The following is a 22,738-nucleotide window of genomic DNA, read 5'->3' on the forward strand; positions in this document are numbered from 1 at the left end:
CATCTCCTAAAACTGAACTGGTTATTTTGTTTGGTGAAAATTGATATTTTTCAAAAAACACTGGCATTTGATGTGAAAAAATCTGTTAGTATCTACATGTCACTAATCATTACAGAATTTTCTATAATAAAGCACCTATGATAAACATGAGAGGCAAAAAAAGTTTTTAAATAAAAAATAAAAGGCCTTAAATCATATTTTTAAAGATAATCCCCTCATGAGTAAAGCAACATAGTTCTCACTAAAGATCTCACAACATATATACATTTAGTATAAAACTAACTAAAGAAGCAGTCTTCAGATTAAGCTAAACAAATACACTAGGAACAGTCTTAAACAATAGAAAATAGTCATACAAGAACATTCATTTTATTATTCTAAATTCATAGTAATACAGTCAATACAAAGGAAAACAAAGTCTCAAGAAATGGTATATTATCTTCTGGTAATTTAAACAAAGTAAGATTAAAACAAAACCAAAAACACACTATCTACCATACTGCTTTTAACCCTGATTTAAGACTGTGGGGAGAGATCCAGGTCAGCCTTGAAAATAATTTTCAATAACCATTAGTATCTAAATGATCAAGTCACTAAGTTTTTTAATATCCATTCCATTCAAAATGTGAAAAGTGACACAGTGTTTGGTAGACTGTATTTTTATTATTAAGCAAAGTTATTTAACTTACATTAGCTTTAAAAAGCTATGTGCCAATTTTAATTTGTTTATCTATTCCAGAACTATAACAATAAATGATAATAATGAATATTATCTTGGATATCCTCACTTAAGGCAATAAAGAATTCCTAGGATTTTGGAGTTCCCGCTGTGGCACAGTGGGTTAAGAATCCAACTATAGTGACTTGGCTTGCTGCAGAGGCACAGGTTCAATCCCCGGCCTGGCGCAGGGGGTTAAGGCACAAAGCATTGCTATTGCCATTAAAAAAAAATAAAAACAAAAAAGGTCTATGGTGGCTCAGCGGTAACCAACATGACTGGTATCCATGAGGATGCAGGCCTCGCTCAGGGGGTTAAGGATCCAGCATTGCCATGAGCTGTGATGTAGGTTGCAGACTCGGATTCCAAGTTACGTGGCTGTGGTGTAGGCCGGCAGCTGTAGTTCCAATTCGACCGGTAGCCTGGGAACTTCCATATGCCACAGGTGTGGCCCTAAAAAGCTCCCCCCCCCCAAAAAAAGAAATCCTAAATTTCAACGTGGTTTTAAATTTTATACATCCTTTTTAAAAGTCTACATATATTAAGAAATGTTATCCTTATAAAATTCTCTATAATTCTCTAAGAGACCAATTCATAATTATGTACTTTGCCACAGAAAAGCCCAATGTCTTCTCAGCTCTGAAAACCTAAAGCATCCAAACTCCCCTATCTACCACACACCTGAATGTCTCATAGGTTGGTTAAACTTGATATGCCTAAAACTGTAATATCACCTCTTCCTGCTTCCTTTGCTTCACATTCCCATCTTCTAATTCTCGTAACCTCTCCTCTTATTTTATTTTTTTCCTTTTAGGGCCTCACCCATGGCATATGGAAGTTCCCAGGCTAAGGGTCTAATCAGAGCTGCAACTGCTGGCCTATACCACAGCCACAGCAACACAGCATCTGCGACCTACACCACAGCTTGCAGCAATGCTGGATCCTTAACCCATTGAATGACACCAGGGATCGAACCCGCACCCTCATGGATACTAGTCGGATTCTTAACCACTGAGCCACAACGGGCACTCTACCTCTTGTATTTCTGATCTTAGTGAAAGGAACTTCAAGGCCCACAAACAGGAAACTTGAGAATCAATCCTCAACTCTTTCCATTCTCCATTGCTCAATCTACCTAAAAATAAACACCAATCTGCATGCAGGCTAATTCCTTAATATTGTTAAGGATTTCCTCATCCATATTCTCATTGTCCTAATTGAGAACCTCATCAATTCCTAGACAGCTCCCCTAGCCTAGCCTCCCTTTTTCTGCCTACTATCCAGTTTCTTCATTGCTGCCAAAAATTCATTTCAAATAAAAACTATATTCATTACTAAATAATTTCTTGGTTCTCCAATGCTTTTAAAATAAAATGCAGAATTCTTAAAGGCATATATATTCATTCATAATCTGAACCTTGCCCCTCTCCGTAGCTTCAAATCTTTTTGGCATGCTTCTTTTCCAGCCCTATGCTCCAACAATCTAAGCATCTGCAGTTTCCAAATCAAACTGTGGCCCCAGACTCCTAAGTCTAATTAACGGCCTTCAAAACTTAGTTTAGACACCATCTCTAGTCTAAATTAGGTGATCCTCCTCAGTGCTCCTACTGTACCCTCTTTGTTAATCTTGATATTGTAATAAATTCTTTATTTGTCTATATTAGACTATAAGATCTTTGAAGGCAAGATTAAAGTATTTTATTTCACCACTTGTAATGCCTTATTATTCCTGTGATAGAGGAAACATCTGATGTTTGATGAACAAGAGAATAAATATATCATGGCCATGTCCACATCACACTAGCTATTTCATATCTCAAGTATTAAGAGCAAATAACAGGACTTATAAAAAAATGTACTTTTCTTTTTTAGTACATTCCAATCTAAAATCTCCTTACCACTTTTCTGTAGGTAAAAGACTGTTGATCCTTTAACTACAACTATATTTCTAGGACCTACCCCCTTCTTTCATTTATCTAAATTAATTTTTATTCCTTTGCTTTGTGGTCTTACTAGCCCATAAAAATCCTAAAACATGAGAACCCCTTCAGTTTACAGTTGAAAAATGGGCTTAATGACTGGTCTAAACGTCACCTGGCTAGTAGCTAATTTAGATTAGATTCTATGCTAATTTCACTATACAATACCTCCAAATAGCATACTCAGTTTGAAAATTCTGTAATTTTTATTATGAAGAAATTAAAAAATATATTGAAAAGCGATCACAGCCACAATAGTGGAGAAGAGAAGCACTGAAATGACCTAAGAATAATTTCGATAGGAAAGGTGCATCTATATGAAAGAAACACATTCACTGAATGAATTAAGACATGAATGAAAATAAAGGTTATGGAAGGGTAAAACTATTTTTGGATACATATTAAGAGCCATAAAATGGTTCAAACTTTTGGCCTAACTTCCACTAATGGGATTCTACTCTAAGTGAATAAAGCTCCCAAAGAGGAAAAAACTATACATATAAAGATGTTCTACTGCCTCATTTTTGTACAGAAAAAAAGTGAAAGCAAGTAAAATATCCAAAGCAAAATGACTAAAAAAGTTATGGTTTATTCACTGACAAAATCCTGGGTAACATTTTAAATAGTTATGAATACTGTATTTAAAAAACAAACAAACAAACAAACAAAAACTAGGTGTGGCACAGTGGGTTAAGGATTGTGATGGTGTGGTCTCTGCTGGGGCATGGGATGGGTCCCAGGCCCAGTGCAGTGGGTTAAGGATCCCACATTGCTACAAGTGTGGTGTAGGTTGCAACTGCAACTCAGATTTGATCCTTAGCCCAGGAACTTCCATATGCCGTGGGTGTGGAACAAAAAAAAAAAAAAAAAATTTGGGAAAATCTTTATGATACAACTTTAAGAGAAAACAGGACTAGGAACATAAATTCATACCATAAATACATATTTAAACATAATTACAGACATATAAGTATGTTATTAAAAATAATAAGGGAAAATATGAGATTATAGATGTGTCCCTCTTTTCCAAATAGCATGCAGGTTTTTTCCCACATTGTTTCTATAATTAAAGAAAAAAAGAGAGAAAAGCTTCAACTTTGAGGTTCTTAATATTTTTTAAGTTCTAAACTTAACAATTTAGCCTTACCTAACATACCAGAGAACTATAAGTAGTTTGGGTTTCCAAGAAAACTAAGGGATTGGAGAGTTGCTGAATTTTTATAAAGAATGCTAAAATTTTGGTGGCTATCTTCTAGTTGAAAACAGAGTCACTAAAGCCATATGATAATCAGCATAGGTGGCAACATGGCTCAACAGGTAGATAGCATATTAAGATATTCAGATACTGAACTTCCTCCTAGGAAAGTCACAAGCTTTGTTGTAATTTATAAGTAATTTTAAATTCTAGTGTTTAGGCCCCCTCATCTCAATACAGAAGACACCCAGTGGCACTAAGGTAAAAACCATGAATAACCGGAAACAACTAAAAAGCTATAATGTCTTTCTCCCTTTCCCACTAATACCTACCAAGTCCTAATATACATATCTGGATTAAACAGGTCACTTTAACCCTGAGCCTACTAAATTATCCCTTACCACTAAAGATAGAAGTACAGAGGTAAACCAGAAGCAAAACTGGAGTGGGAATAAAAGAACAGAAAGAATTCAAAAACACTTCTGTATATAAATCTTCCTCTAACTAAGCAAACCTAATTGTCCAAAGACAAGTAGTTAAATTACACTAGTTCTTTGCTCTAAATATTGCCCTACCTTTTCTGGGCTCAGTATCCTCTTTCTTTTGTCAAATCTGCTCAATATTTAGCAAGCCTCACCTATCTCCTATAACTCCAATCAATCTTATATCTCAAAACTGAAATGAAAATCAAATTCATGTATTCAACAATTGTTGAGTGCTTACTATGTGCAAGCCACCACAGCCTCAATAACTAGGCAGGGTTCTCTGTCAGTCTTTGTAAGCAACCTTTGGATTGATTCCATTTTCTCAAAACAGTAATTACCACTAAAACAAAATACAGCATCTATTATTTCTTTAGTTGTAAATTCTAGAGACAGTGAAGAAAATGTTTACTTCATTTTTTTCAAGACAGCATCACATTTTAAAATGCCCTTCCCAAGAGATACTCAGGGTTATTTATGAATAACTCTTAGCAGACCCTTTTGTTCAAACTGGGGAATGAAGGAGATAACTTCTTATTCTAAGCAAGAAACCTTGTAAGGTTATACAAAACCACAAACAACTTTCACTCACAAGCAAGTAATACAGCTGCACTATAACTGACTCTTGCCATTAAAAATGTCTGCATGCCTAGCAACTGAATGGTATCATACCCCACTGCATCTGCTTTACTTTTGTTATCTGCAATAAAAGTGAAAATGTTATTTAAGTAAATTTGTTTCCACAGTATAGGAAAGTCAGTTAAAAATCCCTTCCTTAAACTTTGCTCCTACATTCTCATTTTCTGCTTAACTCAGACTCTGCTCCTAAACATAACCACCCAGTACTGAAATGAATGTATACATTCCTGAAATGTAGTACTCTAAAAGTAAGGTACAGAAAGATAAAGACTGAGTTCCAACTGTTTTATTTGATATACTGGGCTCTAAAGAAGCTCTAGATTTCAGATAAAATGGAAATGGGTACAGAAGACAGTTACATTTAGACTATAAAACATGAATGTTATTGAAGATTACACCTTAAACACCAGAGCCCGAGCATATGAGCAAAAAGTAACCTAACATAAATAAATCTTTCACAATTACCTCTCAGTCTTTCTTAAAATGATATAAGTTATTCCATCCAACAAGTTGTAAGTACATGCTCAATCTCAGAATTAAACAATAAAGGAAGGATGTATCCACGCGACATTCAGGGAGGTGTTATGAATGTCAGAACTGGATGAACAACTTGTTCGGAGATACACTAAAAGAGAAGGGTCAAGCATTATCACCAAGTTTCTAGTTTAGGCAACTGAGTTGACAGTGGAAACATTAACCCACTTCACAGAGTTCTAAGAATAGTTTTTCTTTTTGGGTGGGAGGGGGTAAGGGTAGGGAAGAACTGACGGATGAGTTCAGATTTATACACTACTTCTGAATGTATAGTATTTATGGGACATCAACAAACACTAGACATACAAAATGTAAATGCAATTTTTAGTGAGTTATTACACCAATCCTCATTTCTTGTTGCAGTTTTTATGTGCTGTTTGTTCAAAATACATGATGCTACCTATTTTAATTATGATGAAAAAGAGGTCAATGTCTATTTTATCTGCTTGGTAGAACATCTAACCTAACAGAATTAAGCAGTAAAAAATAAATGCCATGCAACTGTAATATGAAACAAAACTTTTGGAGAGGTAAACATGGGCAAGTAAAATTATGTCCAATAATAAAGCAGCTGCAAGATCTGCAACAAATACCTAAAACTGTTCAAAGTATTTTTGGACAGGGTAGTAGCAAAGTTAGAGTATATTAAATTCATTTTCAAAATTCAGACACCAACAAACTACTATACAGCCATGGATCTCAAAAGCCTTATGCTAAGTGAAAGAAACCAGACACAGAGGCCTTCATACTGTATGATTCCATTTATGTGGCATTCTAAAAAACACATAACTACAGGGACAAAAATTAGATCTGGTTGAGGAATTAGAGTAGGGGCAGGAAACATTACAAAAGGACATAAGGGAATGGGGAGGGTGATGGAAATATTATATCTTGATTAAGGTAGCAGTTGTGAGACAATGTTTGTCAAAACTCATCAAACCCTATACCTGCAATAGTGAATTGTATTGTGTAATTTATACCTAACTCTTACTTTCTTTTTGCAGGGGAGGGGAACGTGCCCACGGCATACAGAAACTCCCAGGCCACGGACAGAACCTGTGCCACAGCAGTGACAATGCTGGATCCTTAACCCACTAGGCCACCAGAAAACTCCAATAAGCCTTACTTTTAAAAAATTCTTCATCACATAACTATTTCATTTGAATAGTGTTTTTAATGTGTTGTATTTCTTACTACAGTTGACTTAACTAGTTATACATAACACTTAAATTAGCAAAGAAAATAAGAACTACAATAAATCAGTCTTAAGCTTAAAATAAGTATTTAGACACTTTCCCTCTAACAATAAATCTCAGTATCTTACTCTTAATTCTATTGCCCAGGGGAGCAAAGCAAAAGATACCCAAGAAAAGGGAAAGAGAAAATTAGTGTTGGTAAATAAAAAGCTTATGTTGAATACAGAACTGCCAATATGATCCAGCAATCCCACTCCTAGGCATATAACCAGACAAAACTACAATTCAAAAAGATATATGCAGGAGTTCTCACTGTGGCATAACAGGACTGGCAGCATCTCTGGAGCACTTGGAAGCGGGGTCATCAATCCCTGGCCCACTACAGTGGGTTAAAGATCCTGTGTTGTCACAATTTCACATGCTGAGAGGTGGCAAAAAAAAAAAAAAAAAGATACATGCACCGGTATGTTCATAGCAGCTCTATTCACAATAGCCAAGACTTGGAAACCTGAATCCTTCCATAGAGGAATGGATTAAGAAGATGTGGTACATATATACAATGGAATACTTCTCAGCCATAAAAAAAGAATGAAACAATGCCATTTATAACAACAGAGATGCAACCAGATATTCTCATACTAAGTGAATTAAGTCATTAGGAGAAAGACAAATTCTATATCAATTGTATGAAAAATCTAAAATATGGCACAAATGAACTATCTACAAAACAGAAACAGACTCACAGACATAGAGAACAGACTTGTGGTCGCCAAGGGGGACGGAAGGGATGCAAACTATTACATTTAGACTGAATAAGCAACAGTTTCTACTATATAGCACAGGGAACTATATCCAGTGTCTTGGGATAAACCATGATTGGAGATAATACAAGAAAGGGAATGTATATACACGTATGACTGGGTCACTTTGCTATACAGCAGAAAGTAGCACATTATAAATCAACTATACTTTAAAAAAATACTGGGAAAAAAAAGCACGTGTCATATGTTTTTCAGGATAATCTAAAGTAGGGCTAACTCCCCTTTTTAAAAAAAAAATATTATTCTTAAAAAATTGATGCACGTAATGTAGTATTTTTCCCCCCAGGGTTCTGCCTATGTCTAAGAAAGTGCTTAAGGTTGAAAGTTGAAATGTAATGTTATTATTCTTTTTTCTTTGAGAAAAGAACTAAGAATCCAGATTTCTTTGGTAATGACCAAATTGAAATTTTACAGAGTAAATTATGTAAAATTTCAATTTAGTGATTACAAAAGAAAAACTAAATTGCATAAACTCAGATGATCAGTTCCTTTAGTAGAAACTGGCAACCCACAATCCTATCAGATAAAAGATGACCAAACGGGGATTTAAAATCCTCAAAAGGTTAAAATAGATAAGCAACAAGGACATACAAGTCAGCACTAGGAATTACACTCATTATCTTGTAATAACCTTGTAACAGAATATAATCTGCAAAAATACTGTATCAATATACTGCATACCTAAAACTAACACAATACTGTAAATCAACTATACTTCAATATAAAAAAAACCAAAAAATAAAACATAGCAAATATAGAAAAACAACAAACAACAAATAAAATCCTGAAAGGGTTGCCAAGTAGCAGTGTTGAGAAAACTCAGTGATGTATTTTCTCACTAGGATTAATTTTAAGGACAAGTTTGTTTGTAAATAAAAAAATTAAATATACAAACATAAAAATTACTATCTTTAGAGTAAACTATAGTTTGAGTTTTAATAATTCAATAGTGTTTCAAGGACTGTTAATTTTTAAGCTTTATCTAGAATCAATGACTTTTTTTCTTTTTAGGGCTGTGCCCATAGCACTTGGAAGTTCCCAAGCTAGGGGTCTAATCAGAGCCACAGCTGCTGGCCTGCACCACAGCAATGCAGGATCCAAGCCACATCTGCAACCCACAGACCCACACCACAGCTCAAGGCAATGTTGGATGCCCAGCCCACTGAACGAGGCCAGGGACTGAACCCACATCTTCATGGATACTAGCTGGATGCGTTTCCACTATTTTTAAAAAACTACTGTGAAGTACTTATATGCATTTCATTGGCACAAGACTAAAGAATTGGAAAGTTCAAGTTACCCAAATGTGTTAATTCTTACAAACAGGAATCCAATATTTTAAAATTAAGTCACAGCTTATGAATTGCTCAGGAGAGGTAAAAGCATACAAAATTATTTTAATAAACACATTAATTAATGTTACTAATTTCATGGTTTTTTGGGGGTTTTTTTGTCTTTTTGCCTTTTCTAGGGCCGCTCCCGTGGCATATGGAGGTTCCCAGACTAGGGGTCAAATCGGAGCTGTAGCCACCAGCCTACACCAGAGCCACAGCAACACAGGATCCGAGCCGCATCTGCAACCTACACCACAGCTCACGACAATGCCGGATCCTTAACCTACTGAGCAAGGTCAGGGATCGAACCCACAACCTCGTGGTTCCTAGTCAGATTCATTGACCACTGTGCCAGACAGGAACTCCACTATTTTCATGTTTTTGCATCCTGAAAAAGTTTTTCCTTCTGTCAAAAGGCAAACATATACAAACGAAAACTTTAAGAGTTTGGTACATTCATGTTAAATGTTATGTTACAGGTATGATGGCAAAACAATTTACCTACATAAATTATGTTAAAAATTTAACATATTCTTAAGAATTTTTCATGCTATTAAGCATGCTATTAAGCTATTAAATAAGCATGAAATAACTCAAGAGTAACAATAATATTATGAAAATAAAGTGGTTTTTCCACATTTTCAAAAGCTATCTATCTATTCCACAGATACAGCATGCACATATTTAAACTTCAATATACTATTTAAATCCTTATTTGCACACGGAAACATTCCATATATTATATACAGTATAAAATAACAAGGTGTGTTTTAAAAGACTATAATCAAATAATGAATTGGTATAAATAACCAAAAATGTTTAGAATTCTTTTTAAATTATCTTCAGGATCTCTTTATAAGTCACACAAGAAAAACAAGTCTCACTACTTTATAACTAAGCCTACCCTTTTTATTAAAAAAAATTAATAAAAAGTATTACAAATTTTGAACAGGCAGGGTGGTAGAATGGAAAGAACAGAAGTTCTAAGATTTCAACTCAAGTATGTCTAATTCTGTCTCTAATACTTGCTAGATTTGCTACCTTGGACAAGTTTAAACATGATGAGCCTCAATTTCCTTGTCTGTAAAATGAGGACATTATCACTAACCTCACTGGGTAGTTGGGCAGTTTAAATCATGACAGTGGTTAAGGTTGATGGGTAAAGCATCTGGAGTCCTTTCTCTACTTTCTTCCACTCTTTAGCTGTGTGACCTTAGTCACTTAATCATTCTATACCTCAGTTTTCTCAGATATCTTAGGGTAATAAATACAACCAGAGTCATACTATACCTTGAAGATTCATGAAAATCCACATAAAGCTCCAGCACAGTTTTCGGCACATGGAAATCACTCAATAATATTACACATTACAAATATAAGGCACTCAACACAGAGTCTGATGCACCAAAAAAAAAAAAAATCTAAAATCTTAGTTTCCTAAACTAAGTTCTAAATTACTTTTTACATTTCTAAAACTCAAATTCACCCTTGAAGATAAATATTTGCCATTAAGGATGAGAAGCAGACTACCTCAAAGTCTCTAAAGGTATTCACTAAAGGAATCATGTAATGTCAGTAGCTCTGGATGTGCACATCTTCCCAAGTTGATGACCTCAAAAGGATCAATATTCTTTGGCTATATAAATACCAGAATTTTTTAAAAGTACCAGCCATACTAATTTATACATTCATCTACTATACTACAATTGGTCATAAATATTTCTATGAATAAAATCGCTCTAGGAGTTCCTGTTGTGGCTCAGCAGAAACAAACCTGACCAGCATCCATAAGGACGCAGGTTTGATCCCTGGCCTTGCTCAGTTGGTTAAGGATCCAGTGTTGCATTGAGCTGTGGTGTAGGTTGCAGACACAGCTCGGATCCTGCATTGCTGTGGCTATGGCATAGGCCAGCAGCTACAGCTCTGATGTGACCCCTAGCCAGGATGGGAACCTCCATATGCTGTAGGTGCGGCCCTAAAAAAAAGAAAAGAAAAAGAAAAAAAAATCACTCTAAAGCTCAATTTTCCCTTTCTAAAAATTAAAAAGATGGTTTGATAATTTCAACTCTATTTTAAAAAAATTAAAAGTAAAAAATTCAGACTCATTAACAAACTCCAAGTTAAAAACAGTAAAATAAAGATCTGCTTATTTCAAAATTATTGAAATTATTATTATTATATAGGATATATAGTCTGAATTCTATCCTAGTTCTTTGCCTAAAGTACCTAATTTCCTTGACTACATGACTTTTGAGTATTGAACCAACTGAGCAACTAAATGATAAGTCAAGAATTTACTAAAACTAGAAATGCGTAATCCCAAATCCTTAAGAACAAACATAAACCAAACTGAGAGCAGACTAAGTATAAGACAGTAGAAAATTTTCTGACATTTCCAGCCTCAGTTTCTTGATCTGTAAAACTGTGGATGATAACTGTTTCTATTTAATGAGCTTGTCGGAAGAATTAAATGAGAGATATTATGGGGTCCCACTTAACACATTTCCTGGCAAATAAGAAGCCCTCAAAATCTTTTTCTTTTTTGCCCGCGCCTGCAGAATGTGGAAGTTCCCAGGCTAGGAATCAAACCTGTGCCACAGCAGTAACCCAGGTGGATGCACTGACAACGCCAGATACTTAACCTGCTGCAGCACAAGGGAACCCCAAGCCCTCAAAATCTTACCTAGGTGGCAATGCTATATTAAGAATTGATCTCTCCTAATATATCACTTTGGGAATAGAAAGAAGCATGCCTAAAACATAATGCAATCTGACAAAACTCAATTCATTAAAACTGGCTCAAATTTATACCAAATGATATACAAGACACATATCTAAAATCACTTTTATTACTTAACTTACTTCAGAAAAAATTCTGAGTATATAAAATACTCTCTAAAATTACAATAGCCTTAAAATAAGAGACATGGTGTTTTAAAATTTCTTTTAAATAAATTTGAAACACTAAAATTCCACTTCAGTATTTTTAAAGTAGAATAAAAATAAAACTTTAAGGAGACATTATTTACTACAAATATAGTAATTTACATACACTCCTTAGGAGAGACATATGTTAATAAACTCACTCAAACACCAATATATACATACAAGGTCAAGATCCCTAATGTAAAAGTACTACTTTCATACCAGAAAACTACAACTCAAAGACAGATATCATCTCTCTCTATGGAGATGAGAAAAGCACCTTGGACTCAGATAATTAAAAAAAAAAACCACAAATGCTATCAGTGTCAGCACTGAGCAATGCCTAGCTTCAAGACCAAAGCTCACACATTTCTTAAAGCAACATGATCTAATAAACTATTAAGGGTCAGGGAATACCTTATTCTCTCACTGACTCACTTCATGAATCTACACAAATCACATGGCCTCTTCGTGTCAAGTTTTTCATCAAAAAATGGAAATCATGCTGGTCACTTATCTCACAGGGAAATTAGAATATTTATAAATGAACTCAGGTCACCTTGAAAAAGGAACAATTGAAAAATACAAAGAATAATTATTCATGAAAACTGCTAAAAATAGAAAAAAATCTTTGTTCAAAAAGTATATTTTTAAATGATTTTTTTGTCTTTTTGTCTTTTTCTTTTTCTTTTTTGTTGTTATTGTTGTTGTTGTTGTTGTTGTTGCCGCCATTTCTTGGGCCGCTCCCACGGCATATGGAGGTTCCCAGGCTAGGGGTTGAATCGGAGCTGTAGCCACCGGCCTACGCCAGAGCCACAGCCACAGCAACGCAGGATCCGAGCCGCGCCTGCAACCTACACCACAGCTCACGGCAACGCCGGATCGTTAACCCACTGAACAAGGGCAGGGATCGAACCCGCAACCTCATGGTTCCTAGTCGGATTCGTTAACCACTGCGCCACGACGGGAATTCCTTAAATGATTTTTTAAAGCCAATGAAGACTATATATTACCACCAAAGCCAACTTAGCATGCTCAGGATATTAAACATGTCAGCTAAACAATTACCAAGCTTCCATAAAGTTCCAATTTAGTAATTTCCTATTCATTTTATAGCTAATAAATGTGATAAACAGAATTGAACTTATATTTCTATGAAAGGAATTTTATTTACTTTGGTCTTCCCAATCACTCTGCATAAAACTGAATATTACCCTATTTTACAAATTTCAGAATTACTTACAAATTATCCTTTCCTAATAACCAACAGGGTGGAGAAACTTAAATTTGAATTGAAACTTAAATTTGAAACTTAAATTGAAATTGTTAAATTCTTTAGTTTTTATTTACTCCAGTATTATTAAATTTTACATCTTACTTTGAGAGAGTTAAAATACCACAATAGAATATGTCAAAATCTAATACAGATGGGTTCAAATGTTTCTCTAGCAGTATGATGATAAATTGGTGTCAAAACATTAAATATGAAATTAGTTTAGGAAGCCTTAGAAAACACATGTTTGAGTTGACAGCCTGGTTCTCAATAAAGAAAATTTCATTTGAATTGATACAGCTTTGTTCATAACATTTTTGAAATTTAACAATGATCACTATGCAGAAAACCAAAATTAGGTTTACTACCATACTGAAAACTTTCACTTTTCATCCCCAAAGACAATATGAAATGGTCTTTCTTTCTTCAAATATAACTTTTTTCTTCTTAAAGATACAGTATTATAATGCTCTCAAGCACAGGTTTGAAAAGCTTTCAAATAACTTTAGTAAACAAATCTGCTGAACAGCTTTCAAAAGGAAGTATTCTATATACTCATCTCAAAACACTAAAAATAATTATTTAATATTCAATTTTGATTTACTAGACTATCATGATGTACTTTAAAACTGTTTTCGAGTAATTACTACTAAGTTATTGGTAACTCTGCAGACTCAAGAGAAACAAACAATAAGCCATACTGCTGAAATTCCTTTTATGTATATTAGGAAATATTTCTCCAAATAACATAACCAGAATTAAAAGATTTCTGGAACACTTAAGAGTTCTCTCCTTTCATTGAATTTTTAAAAATAAGTGGAAATACAAAATTTGCCACTGGTGACTATCTCAACCAGTACAAGGGGAGGTAGAGAAGACTATTTGTAATCTCTAGGGAAACACAAATTATTCCTCCCAACTAAATTATCGAAAATGTAATGTTCAAGTTGAGGTTTTACTCGAGTTTTACAATGTCTTCTCCTTTAAAAATAACCTCTTTAATTGGTTTGGACCAAACAGAAAATATTTTCAATATACTTTAAAGAAATATTTATGCTATCTTAATGAAAGCTATCACACCATCTATATTACTTAGATTACTAAATATATAGAATTAAGGAAATAAGATCTGATAAGAACTAATTCACTTTAATTCCAAAGTCACAATAAAAAAAATCAATTACATAAATAGATATCTAACATACTGATTCAAACATCTGTGTAAGAAAGCTCCTTAACTATAAAATGCTAAAGATAAGTTGCTCCTGTTGATGAAAACTAAGCAAGCAGAACTCTTTCCATTACCTTTAGTAGAAGTATGTTCATCCCTTGACAGTCTATGATATTTAAATAAAAGTTGTAAAGACAATCACAGGATCATATAAGGGCCTTTTAAACATTTATATTGAAGCCCTTACCCCACCTCCACCCCCAAACCCTCCGCTTAAGAAGTGAACAGTCCCTCCCTTCGGTATTCTACACCCCCCCACCCCCCCAGCCCCCATTCGCGTGCCCCCCACCCAGTGTAGGCCTGAGGCCCTGTAGCAAACAGTGTCTAACAGGAGCAGGCAGCACAAAGACAGGAATGGGAGATTAGTGGGAGGGAGGGAGGCCGGGATTGGGGCTCAGCAGGAGCTTCAGGCTTTTTAAAATTCAAACTGCTCCCTGACCAATACAAATCACGGACACGCTACTGACTACTACACGGATTTATAGCATTAAAAACATGCCTAGTACGTGACAGCTATATTAACTTCACTCGTCTTAACTTTATTCATACGTTTGCAGGAAATGTGCAACAATTTATTTTAAGCAGAGGGCTAAACTCAAAAGTAATCTTCAGAAAACTTCCTTATTCTACAATGGCAATAATATCTAATGAGACACAAAATATGTAACACCCACTAATAAAACAAGGGACTTTGTTGATCAGTGTTGCTTCATTTTAACCAATGAAAGCTTTCCTTCAGTGAATATGAGACAAAGTATCAAAATAGCCCAACCCAGGTCCACTTATTTTTCTATGCAATTTGTATGGCTGAGGACTTTTAAATTGGTTTTTGCCTTATACCAACCTACACTACTAACGCCACCATAAATAAGCTCTATACACTTAACTTACTTGTGAACTAGAATTTGTTAAGATAGAACTGGTATTTTTCTCCAGCATTACAGATACATTTGACCTATTAAAATGACACCTCTCTCATTACACAGTCAAACATCATGGGCACAAACAGCCAATGGCAATCCTGGGACCTCAAGAAGATCTGCCCTGACATGAAAGGATGGCACCTTGTACATTTTTTTTTTTAACCTCCCAGGGATTTTAAGCATAACTTATTTTCTACCCTTTTAAGAAAATTGGTTGTACCTGTATGTCACTACCATTCTCAGAACATTGAAAATTCTTTCTAAGCTTCTACACGTTTAGATCAGGAAGTACCTGAGTGTTTCATGCAAAGTCGTTTAAAACTGTCCTTATATAACGCACACAAATATAAAGTGGCAGGATAAACCTGTCAAGTACTTTATACTTGTCTTTGAATAAAAAGTCCATGTGCAACACACTGTCAAACAACAACATAAAAGCTCTCTGCGTGGTTGGGGAGGTCATATGTAGTGTCTACCACACTATGGTTTTCTGTATTAAATATTCATGTGGACGATTTAATTCTTTTTAAAAAGAAAATGAGTCTTTATTAACTTTCCAACGTCCAAACAAGTTTTACACAGGAAAAGAATTACCACTGGATCCGTGTCTGAGTATTTACATTTGTCTCACTAACTGAAACTACTTCCTCCCTTCATGGGGTCACAGGGGGAAGAAGGGGGGTTGTTTGTTTCACTGGGACGTTCCCCACTCCCGGACCAGGAAAGTTGTAAATATGGGGACGATCAGGGCACATTTGCTGTTAGTTGTATTGTTTCCGCCTCCTCACTAGCTACGGCTCTTCTCCCGGGCGAGGCCTGTCACCGACCAGCAGTAGCTCCGCTCAGCCCGGAGCTCTCCTAATCCCCGAGCTCAAGTAGATTCCGCTGGCCCGCGGCCTGCACTCTCCGCCGGGCCTACGCCTCCCCGGCCGCCCGGCAGGAGCCCAGTCCCCGCCACCGGAGCCGGCCGGGAGAGGGTACAAAACCACCGCCACCCAGGGCGGCTGCCACCAGAGAGGAGCGAACTCTAGACTCGCCCGTGGAGGAGACCTGGGGCCGCTAAGGAAACGGCCGGGAGGGGAGCGAGGAGGAGAGACGCTGAGGACCTGGCGCCGCCGCCGCCGCCGAAATAAAGAGCAGGAATTTACCTGGGCGAATCGGCGTCTGAATCCAAGGGGAGGCCGAGGCCGCTGTGGCGAGAGACTATAATCCGGGCCGGGAGGGGGGGTGGCTACGGCTCCTCTTCCGTCTCCTCAGTGCGGGGAACATGTAGAGCCGGGGGGAGACCAGCCGAGAAGACAAATCGCTGCTGCTTCTTCCTCCTCCTCCTCCTTCTCCCACATAGAAACACTCGCAAACACCCGACCAGGGGCCCGAGCTACCGGGGGGGCATCGCCGCCGGCCCGGGAACCAATCCTCCTGTCGGCGGGGGCGTCCCTCCCTGCGGCTTGGTGGTGTCGGGTGAGTCGGTACCGACGGAGGGAGGGGGGGGAGGGCGGGGGGGGGAAAGGAGCCCTGTGTGTGTCTCTCTCTCTCGTTCCGTCTCTCCCTCGCAGAACAAAATGCCGACCGGAAGTGCAGCTGCAGGAATGACTCCCTCCGCCGGCGCCAAACACTAACAACCACCCCCTCTTCCCCACTCCACTTCCGCCACCGCCGCGCCGCCGCCACCACTTCAGCTCGCGTCCTCTGCCGCGCCGGACTGCACGGCCCGCGCCTCTCCGCACCGCACCCCGGCCCGGCGGCGGCCGGCAGCCGGCAGAGAGCAGGCGGTGGTTCTCTTCTGCGCCTTTCTCCTCCTCAGGGCGGCTGTGGATGTTGCCTTTTATTGTCGATCCTACGTAGCGGCGTTTTCGCTGCGGCACGGACGGGCCGGGTCTTCCTGTTCTTTATTTTCCTGGAGGCCGACCGGAGCGGGCCCCGAGTTCGGTGGTGGTCGTGTGCGTGGGGGGCGCTCAGGCCCGGACCGGCTCGTAGGCCGCTCACGCCGTTGCAGCTGCTCGTCATTAGCTCTCGGGAGCCGAGCTCGGGGCGGCCCCATAGAGGACGCCCGCAGTCCGACGGCTACCGTGCATTTTTTAAATGGTTTCCCTGCAGCCGGGTGGATGGATGTATCGTAATGTACGCCCTTCTCTCCTTCTGAGAGGCCGAACTTTACGCCCGTCTCTGCATTATTTCTGCGGAGTAAGAACGCACCCCTTGGAGGAGATGAAGATTCTCAGCTGGATTGAATTGGAGTCGCGTTTATGATGCATTTATTTCTGGAAATATGTGGTCTTTTCTGGTCTTGCTTTTTGTTGGCGGCGGTTTGGGCTCTTGCCTAACAGTCGGGATAAAGGCCTGTAGGCGACGCTGTTCGAGCCAGGAGCCGGATCAGCGGGCCCGGAGCGCGCGAGTCCGCGCCCCCCACTAGGTGTGGGTGGAGCCGAGCGCTCGACGAGAGCCGGCGGAATGCGGGCCGCGGGTGGGCCTGGGGCCAGCCGATTTCAGACACCGTTTTCCTCTTTGCGTTTCAAACAGTGAGGTACCACTGGCCAAGGCTGGAGAACAGATGCGATTATGTGTACCGTGCCCTTTGTAGTCTCTTACTGAAACCCATGAATTAACTTTATCGTTCCGCAGTTCACTATTAACGTTTACTAATGTAAATTAAAAGGGGGTATTCTTCAGGTAAAAAGTGCATAGGTAAGAGAATTTTACTCAAATAGGACGAAATTTGTGGTATACTTTTATGCATTTCGTTGAGTTGTACGTTAATTATATTGTTTATGTATTTGTATGTGTACCATTACGCCAAAAGTAAACAGGAAAATTTGCCTACAGGTTATTCCTTCTGCCTCAAAAATCACTCAAAGGATTAAATCGGATCTTGTCGCTCTTTTACTCTAGGCCCTGCAATTGCTCGGCATCTAGCTAAGAGTAAAAGCCAAAGCTTTGACCGCTGCCCCAAGGCCGTGCGCGCGGTGGGGAGGGGAAGGGGGGAGGAAGCTCCTAGGAGAATGATGTAAGTAAACTCCAGGAGGGCGTGAGGTTTTGTTTTTCTCCACTGATGTTTTAGGGAGAAAATAATGTTATACACACAGTAGATGCTTAATATTTGGTTAATGAATGACAATTATAAGGGCCTTGGGCCCCCCTACCCCCGCCACACACACTAACTTCCCATCTCTGTCCCTTACATGGGTATGTGAGAGAACTTTATGAAAGATTTCTGAAAACAAAAAATACTAGGGAAAAAAAATGCAAGTTTATTACAAACTTCTAGGAAAACACACTACTTCTAGACATTGAAAGCCCTCCACAACACCAGAAGCCCTCAAAATAGTGATAATTATTTGTTTTTAGGTTTCTGTAAATGGGCTTGCTAGTGGACAGTCCATTATTAGATTATATGATCATATTCATGTTGGGCAAGTTAGCTTTGCTTTCTTCCTGAGTCACAAACTTCGTTCTTCATCCTGTCTGCCCTCTTTCTTGAAAAATGCTATTTTCACTAAAGTCTGAAAATTTGGTTGGCGTAGCCCAAAGCCAGCATTACTGGAAAAGTTCATTCAGCAAATTGTGTGTGTCAGGTACAAAGTGCCCGGCACGATGATTCAAAAGGTGCGCGTTTCTGAAGCTTAAAGGACCACATACGGCTATTTTGGTTACTACTCAATTATGCTGTCAAGCAAAGCAAACGCTAGTGAGATTTATTTTTACAGTTTCCTTCTGGAGAAAAGGTTCAGTGAAAGCTGAAGTCAGGCTTAGTGTGGATATTTTAATTCATCTTTTAGTTTGCTGTTCATTTACATTTACTTTATGATAGCACCAGGTATACCAATAAATTAATTGATAATTTTTTTTTGAAAACTGAAACAGGTGGAGAGATTTTATTTCCTGGTGATTGGATAGACAGGGTATTTATATTAAAATACATATGTCAGTATACAAACAACTATGCTATAAGACTTTGTCGGTGGTATTACAAATAATCATATTTTATGTATGGAATTTTTTTGACAAAGGACGGTCTTGGTAGGTATTTTATAACCATCAATTAATTAAACATTGTTTAATCCAAGTTTGTTCATTATAAGTTTACCTATTAATCTTGAGAACAGTTTTAAGTAATATACAGCAGGCTCAGAATTGTTTTTCACTCAATTTCAAAACACTAATATTTCAGTTTGCTTAGAGAGGTACAATTATATACTTAAATGTTTCTGGTAAACTGATAATTTTGCATGTCTAGGTAACAAAATTCTTGGCATTATTGTAGCATTTAAAGTTTCAGATATTTTTCAGTTCCTTCCCTCATTTACTTATTAAGGACTTACTAGGTGCTAGAATCAGCTTTATGATGGGCACCTTCTATACTATGGTAAATAAAAATAGTCTCTGCCTTTAAGTGTTTTAACTTGTGTACAGTTTATACCAATTTTTTTTCCAAATCATAGAGATAATGAAATTGTTTTAATGCATATCAGTGCATTTCTCCATTAAATTAATTGTTTTGCTTGCCTAAAGTATACAAATTGAGATCTTGTGTAGGATCTATTAATATAATCTTAGTGTTTATTAAATTGCCCTTTTTTTGGTTTTGGGTTTTGTTTTGCCTAATATTTTCATCAATACCATCCATTTATTTTACTCTTACATTTGGAAATCTTTATGTCCAAAATCAATTGATTTATGGTGGCCTTATGTTTTATTGTTATATCCTTGATTTATCAATTCTTAGTTTGTAGGGTAGCCCAATAAACTTTTTAATCTAAACTAATACTGCCTCCTTGCTTTAAGTATTGAGTTGCACTACTCATTTTATTTGCCAGTTATTAAATTAAATAACTATTTTAATAATTATTAATATTATTTATGGGTATTCCCATATATCCTTGATTAGTAAACTGCAAACAATTTGATAAAATATTTTAAAATGGATTTTAAGTATTAACTTGAATATCATCAAGAACTGGTACAATTGGCAAATTATCAATTATTTTATTGAAAATATTTTATCTTCAAGATAATCTGTCATAAAATGATAGAAATGAAAAATTTTAGAAAATAATTCTTATTTTATGCCTACAAGTACTGTCATTTGTTAGTGATAAAATTAACTTACAGAAACAAATTTTTAAAAGTAAAAGACGTATGTATATTCTGTAGATTATTTCAAACTACCAAAATTATTTCATGCAGAGGATAATTAAAGTTACTTTTAGGATGACTTATTTTAACTTTGATAAAGAGTTAATTATAACTTGATCGGAGGGTGAGCTACAAAAATATCAGTCTGTAAATGTTTTTATTTCAAGTTTCAAAGTAAAAACCTTAATCAAATTTGTGATAGTGTTTATGATTATTCAACATATTTTATCCATTTTTGTTAAGATGATAGAAATGAGTGGTTCTTTTTCCCTGGATGACTTTCTTCATGTTAGCCTTTGGGAATAAGCTTTGTCTTTTCATTAATCCTTCTTGCCTCTAATTAAGGATTTTGTCTAAATTTTTAGATTTTTATTATTCATACTATCCATTTATAATTCTATAACTTTCCTATGGTGTTTTATATTTTTGTGTATCTGTAACTTATGTTCCTGAATCAAAGTGATTGGTTATGGGTTATATTACATTTCAAGTTGCACTGTATACTGTAGGGTCCCCCAAAAGTGCATTTCTGAAATATAAATTCAGTATAAAATTATTTGGGGTCATTAAATTTTCATGAAAGCCTAATCTTAATGAAACCTACACATATGCTAAATGTGAAACAATTAAAATCTACATGCATTTTAATACTAAACTAATCTGCAACAACATCATTTAAAAAATGATTTTATCTATGAAAGAACAATACAAAATCCACTAAAAATTTAATATCTAAAATAGGTCTGAAGGGAGTACTTATGATGCTAATTTCAAAGCATCTCCTCAGGACCAGTGTTTTAAAACTGGGTCATGTGCTATTATGGGTCATGAAATAAATTCATTGGGTTGAGGTTAGCATTTTTTTATTTGAAATAGAGGAAAGAATAGAAAATCTGAGAGTTGTTTATCACACAGGGTAAAGTCTGTATTTTTAAATAAACATTCCATTTATGTGTGTGTATGAACTGGGTTACCTTGTAAAATAATATTTTCTATTATGCATATATGCCAAAAAAAGTAGTGCTATGTTTTATCTGTAGTTCAGGTTTTCCTTACTTCCCTCCTTAGAATATGAAAAAGAGGAATGCTAGACAGTTGTGATTGCCTAAGAAATAGTGAAGAATTTTAGAGGAGACACCAGGATATTTTAGAAGAGTGTGATGGTGGTTTCAGAAAGGTGGTTTTAAGGTAAAGGGTAGGTAATAAAACTATGTAGGAATGTCAAATATGGTTGAAGTTGTGAGACGGAATTATTTTCCTAGTGGAGCTAAATTTGGTGTTTTTAGGTCCATGACTATTTCCTTATTGATTTGTTGTAGCATATTTTCTAATCTCAGATGCCCAATACAGCAAAATAATAAATATAAGGCAAAAAATGTTTTTCTACTTCTTCCCACGTTCCCTTCGATCTTAAAATGGATGTTTATTATCATAGGAGTGCAAAGCAGACTGCTACCTTTACAAATTATCATACAAACAAGTTATTCCCTGAAAATGATAGAAACTCCTGAAAAATAACAAGCTTTCAATAAGGCTTTTCTTTTTCTAGCCAAAGTAAATACAATTTCTTAAAGGAAATAGTTAACTTCCATTTGCCATCTAATTCATTCTATATATTTATTTATTTATTTATTTTTGTCTTTTTGTCTTTTTGTTGTTGTTGTTGTTGCCGTTTCTTGGGCTGTTCTCGCGGCATATGGAGGTTCCCAGGCTAGGGGTTGAATCGGAGCTGTAGCCACCGGCCTACGCCAGAGCCACAGCAACGTGGGATCCCAGCCGCGTCTGCAACCTACACCACACAGCTCACTGCAACGCCAGATCGTTAACCCACTGAGCAAGGGCAGGGACCGAACCTGCAACCTCATGGTTCCTAGTCGGATTCGTTAACCACTGCGCCACGACGGGAACTCCTCATTCTATATATTTAAATAAATGTATTTTAAATTGTGTACAAGATTTAAAAGGGGGAAATTTCTAAAGGAGAGAATTGTGTGTAGAATTGAAAGGGAGACAATATACTATAAGTGAGATGAAAATTACCTACCAAACAGAAAATAAGAATTATGTTATACTGAAATGTTTTAATAAAATTTAGACACTTCAGAAAATTTAAAACATTTCACTACTTACAGTTTCACCTATTTCAGTATAGATTTCAGTATTGTTAGTAAGTTTTTTTAAGAGTATTAATAATAAAAGTTTTTTTTCCAGACATGTGATACCAGCTCTTTTTCAGTTATAGATATTTAAGATATGGTTTGGTTAAAACCTTAGCTAAACAATAAAATTTTCTAGAGAATTGATGTGAGAATCTCTAACTCACTTATTGAACCAAAGCTTATTTACCCCAAGTGT

General features: G+C 36.7%; 1 protein-coding gene across 3 annotated transcripts in view; it reads right to left on the reverse strand.

Annotated features, from left to right (window-relative positions):
- NIPBL (NIPBL cohesin loading factor) overlaps positions 1 to 16,825 on the reverse strand; it is a 212,951-nt gene extending 196,126 nt beyond the window's left edge. The window contains exon 1 of one of the 3 annotated variants that reach the window (XM_047766921.1): positions 16,399 to 16,825. The gene's annotated coding sequence lies outside the window, so the exon portion shown is untranslated. The remainder of the gene's footprint in view (positions 1 to 16,398) is intronic. The other 2 variants (XM_047766939.1, XM_047766931.1) reach the window with 2 other exon arrangements.
- Positions 16,826 to 22,738: the final 5,913 nt, after the last annotated feature.

The sequence above is a fragment of the Phacochoerus africanus genome, chromosome 1, assembly GCF_016906955.1.
Source record: "Phacochoerus africanus isolate WHEZ1 chromosome 1, ROS_Pafr_v1, whole genome shotgun sequence".
In the NCBI taxonomy this organism is placed as follows: domain Eukaryota; kingdom Metazoa; phylum Chordata; class Mammalia; order Artiodactyla; family Suidae; genus Phacochoerus; species Phacochoerus africanus.